Source organism: Rhinopithecus bieti, unplaced genomic scaffold (assembly GCF_001698545.2).
Source record: "Rhinopithecus bieti isolate Rb0 unplaced genomic scaffold, ASM169854v2 scaffold_76550, whole genome shotgun sequence".
Lineage (NCBI taxonomy): Eukaryota > Metazoa > Chordata > Mammalia > Primates > Cercopithecidae > Rhinopithecus > Rhinopithecus bieti.
In genome coordinates, this window is record NW_016828762.1 from 65,563 (window position 1) to 70,862 (window position 5,300).

The following is a 5,300-nucleotide window of genomic DNA, read 5'->3' on the forward strand; positions in this document are numbered from 1 at the left end:
GAAAGAGGAAGGAAGGAAGGAAGGAAGGAAGGAAGGAAGGAAGGAAGGAAGGAAGGAAGGAAGGAAGGAAGGAAGGAAGGGGAAGGGGAAGGGAAGGGAAGGGAAGGGAAGGGAAGGGAAGGAAGGGAATACACTTGTGTATGTTTTAAGTCAGTCACGTAAAACAGGTAAAGTGTGATGAGAGTTGGCACATGGTTTGCCTATGGGACGTAATCTTTAGCTGTAGTTATTATTAATAACAGAAAGAAATGCATTCCAGGATTGTAATTCTTCCAAGTTCAAGAACAATAAATATACATTTTGAACAGCATAATGTTGATTTCAATTGAATTACATATTTAAAAATAAAGCTGCCTCCTTCAAAATAGGTAAGTCTCTATCAGAATGTAGCCTACATCCCCCAAAATGTGTCATTAGTCATATTAAATAATAATGTTTAAGAGCCATCCAACTCCAGTAAGGGAAACTAAAAATTGACAAGCAGATATTATATTAGAAAAGCAATCAGCTAAACATAATAATATATAATACAAAGGCATAATAATATACAATACAATAGATGATCAGTTTACAAAATGTAAAACTAAAATGTTCAAAGTATGAGTTCCTGTAATAAATACTTCTCTCAATGATACAATGAAGTTGCATTTTGATGCTCAATGGAGAAGTCCTAAAGTGAAACATTTTAGATTGGACAGTCAGAGATTTAGAAGGTTGGTTGGATTGTAGAAATACTAAGTGTTCTTTACCACCTTCTAATATTGTTATTGTTTTCACCTATTATAGTAATGATTAAAGTGAAATGAAGTATTCTAAATGAGCATTCTGCTCTTCCTTAGCTCGTGCAAACAGGCCTTTGAGGTTTTTGGAGGAAGAAGGGAGAAAATTAAACTTTAAAAGCATGTTACCTCAGCACAATGGGAAATACATAAAAACAGGTTTGTTTGTTTGTTTGTTTGTTTAGAGATGACATCTTGCTTTGTCACCCAGGCTAGAGTGCTATGGCATGACCTCAGCTCACTACAACCTCCACCTCCTTGGTTTAAGTGATTCTCCTGCCTCAGCCTCCTGAGTAGCTGCAACTACGGGCATGCAACACCATGCCCAGCTATTCTTACATTTTTAGTAGTGACGGGGTTTCACCGTGTTGCTCAGGCTGGTCTCGAACTCCTGACCTCAAGTGATCCACCTGCCTTGGCCTCCCAAATTGCTGGGATTACAGGCATGAGCCACCATGCCCCTCCGTAAAGACAGATTTTTAAAATCATAAATAAAGGCATCATAAAGAGTTATATACATTTCCCATAACTCATCCTGGATATGTGAGGCATGGAAAGTCAGAAGAAAGAATGAAATCAAGAAAGCCTATATTAAAATTAGAGGTCATATTTAACAGTGCATAAACCCACTGTAAAAGTAAGCATAACTGTGGTTTATGAAAATATATGTGGAAAAATGCAAATGATCAATGACTATTACAAATTAGAGATCATTGAAGGAAAACAAACCATTTTGTGCACTGAGTAGCTCTTGTGTCCTCGTTGATTTCCAAGTTTCAAAACTCTGCCTTCTTCCCACATGAAATAGTTAGCCTTTCTAGTCTTCCCACTGTGAAATGGAGTTTCCTGAACTGACTGGAACCTGAGGAGAAAAATCAAAGGTACGAATTATTGAAGGCACAAGCAAAGCCCCAAGTTCATTCCTCAAAAATGAGTTCATCCACCTTCATGTGGCTTTCATGTACTTTGCTTTGCCATAAATGTCTCAAATCCTTTTTCAATACTGCAAAGCCACATATTTTATAAAATATGTGATAACTTCGCACATCTGAGATTAGAATTTGGCTGATTGTTCTTTCAAATGCTAAATAAAAACCAGGTTGATTGCTATAGCACTTTGTCAAAGATACCAATTGGAATCCATACATCACAAATGGAACCGGGACAAACTCACACAGGATTCGATGTCTAAATATATAAATTAGTTATTCAGAAATATCCTTCGGTAAACAGCCATTAAAATTGGCATCTTTCCTAGTGTTAGAATCTCTTTGGTAACATAACTAGCAAAAACTATTTAAAAAACAGTTCCAATGGCCCAATCCAAATGTTTTAAATAACATTTGTATGTTTTTCATAGTACCAAACTTTTCATCTTAGAACAGCCTTCTATAAAATATTTATTCAATGACATCTAAAATGTGTAAAAAGTCTTTTTCTAGCATTCCTGCCCTTTGTTAGCTCTCTACAAAGAAAGCTGTAAATAATAGCAGGAAATAAAATGTTTGATAAATGCGACTGTATAAAACTTACATTGTGTCTAACCAGATTTTGAAGGAAAATGTATACTTAAGCAGAAGAGAGTTAATTAATGGCATGGCAGTAAATTGTTGTAATTGGTATAAAAATAATCTGTACTGATACTCTTTCCTGAAACGAAATCTAAAATAAATTAAACTTTTTTGGCAACAGCATTTGAGAAGTTCATGTAGAAAATTTATTTTTGCTTTTGGGGACTTAAAATAGACCTATAAGAACACAAAGGGTGGATTGATGTTGAACATCTCAGCAGCTAAACTTTTCTTGTTCAAGATTTGTCCCATCTAAGAATATCACTGGAGTATCTGGTATTCCTTTCTGGAAAAGTTATGATCTATCAGCAGCTATTCAAATAGGGCTGAAAGTGGTCCTTACCTGATTGGGTAATATAAATCTCAAGAAGATAGTAGAAAAACAACTGGGGAGGGGAAATAAATCCTCCAGTGATCCCATAAATCATGCAAAACAGCCTTCAGCCCCTATATATCAGGGTGAAATGTACACATTTTAGCACACTTTAATATAATGCATGGACAGAGATGAATATTGCATTGGGGGTTGATTTATACTAGTTTTAGAAGTTTCTATAAAACTAATTTTGTGTTACCTTATAAATTAGTATCACACACCTTTCTGGAATGAGTATTTAATGGTAAGCTTTCATTAATATTTAAACTATAAATGTGCACAAAATATGGAGAGCCTCCAACAAGCACCATTTTCTGAATAGAATTTTGCCAATTCTTTTGAGTTTGGTATCTTTCCTGAAGAATAAATCAAGTAATAATGTCAAGGTACTTCTAACAGCAATAGATCTAGATCTCAAGGACAGTCTGACATGCATTAATCCATAATGAAAAGTGATAACCCAAAGAAAAACAGACTATTTCTTACTTGGTGCCAATTTAATTAATCAAGTAGTTAGACAGTAGCAGGACAAAAAAATGTTGAAACAAAAGTGAAGTATCTATTTGTCCACGTTGTAGAGGAGGTCGAATTAGACACACTAAAAGAAGCTATGATTTTATGAATCTAAAATATCACAGGAGTAATAAGAATCAGGATCAAAGACTACTGAGTCTCAAAATAGAGAAGTTTAGTAAAAACACACCATAAACAATTTATAGCATAGAATCCCTATGTGAGCTCATATTTGGCTGTAAACTTGCCACGTTATGCTGGAGTAGTTGTTGCCGCCTGCCATGTCATCTTGGCACTTGTCACACCAAAGACTGCTTAACATAAACATATGTGACTCTGTCTTTGACCTTTGTCTGCCTGTGGACTATAGTTGGCCAGTGTGGAAGGCAAGCCTAAAGTACTTGAGAGTTAAATCTCCGAGAGCAGCATTCAACCAATGGTGAAAGCGAGGTGATGGATATATACCCCAGCTTCCTTGGCCCTCAGTTGGGATCGCTTTGGTCACAACTCTACCCTAACACCCAGGTTCTCCAGCAGGATTTAGCTCAAGTTGGCCAAAGTGGTAAAACATCTGAACAATGCTGCGCCATTGCTTGGCTTTCTTTTTTCTCTCTAACCCTCTTCCTTACTTCCTACTGGTATCTCTAGGGATAACCTCCTGAAGAAACTACTTTTGCAAGACATTTTGTCTCTGGGTTGACTGCTGGGGAATCCAAACGCCAAGCAGATATATTCATTCTAGAATGAATCGAAGAACTTTATATGAGATTAGTCAAGTGAGACTGACTAACATTGGACAAGAAAAAGCAACTTGCTAATTATTGACTAAGATGCCATTTTATAAAGTATGAATAGAATGTGTGAATGACAAAATGTTGCTAGGTATTATAGCAGGATTTCTCAACCCTGGCATGCTGACATTTTGACACAGATGATTGTTTATAGTGGAGACTGTTCTGTACATGGTAAGATGCTTTCCAACATTCCTGGCCTCTACCCACTAGATGCCATAGCTCTTTCCCTCCTGTTGTGACAACCAAAAATGTCTCTGGACATTGTCAAATATACAGGAAGGCAGGCAAAAATCACCCCCAATATCCCCCCATTAAGAACCACTGAATTGACCAGGCACTGTGGCTCACACCTGTAATCCCAGCATATTGGAAGGCCAAGGATGGGCAGACAGCCTGAGCTCAGGAATTCAAGACCAGCCTGAGCAACATGGAGAAATCCCTCTCTCTACAAAAAAAAAAACAAAAACTACTACTACTACTACTAATAAATAAATAAATAAATAAATAAATAAATAAATAACACACAAATTAGCTGGGTGTAATGGTTCCAGCCACTTGAGCCCGGAAAATTGAGACTCCAGTGAAATGTGACTGTGCCACTGCAGTCCAGCCTGGGAAACAGAGTGAGACCCCGACTCAAAAAAAGAAAGAATCACCAGATTACCAAATGACTTCACTTAATGCATCCAATTAAAGTATTTCAACTACCATGGAGGGAATACTACGTACCACAAGTTATGTTAGTGGATGAAGAAAAAAGCACATATATGCCTGTTTTCACCGAGTTTATTTTTCAGTCAGTTCAGAGGAAAATAATGAAAACAATTACCTCACAGTGAGAAACTATCCTTAATCGAGGTATTTTCCAATGGAAGCTGTGGAATGAATAATTTCTTCCTTATCCCACCCTCTCCATGTCATAACTATTTCAAAAGTGAGAGTGTCTATCTGCAAATTGTGTATGATTTTAATTCTGATGAAGCAAATGACTGTGATTTTACACAGTAAAATTTCTGCATGACAATGAGATATCTGCCCTTGGTTCTTGCTTCATGGCTTCTCTGCTGAAATACGATGGGAAACTGAGTACGTTTTGCTGTCTGTCACTACTGCAGCTTTATTCTTTTCCTTTCATTGTTGCATGTACTTTACCCATACCTTCTACCTATCTTCTCCCTAGAAGTTTTATAAAAGAGTATACATGCTACAATTGAACAAATTCAAATGATTATAATAACAGCAAAAAAAAAAAAAAAAAAAAAAAAAA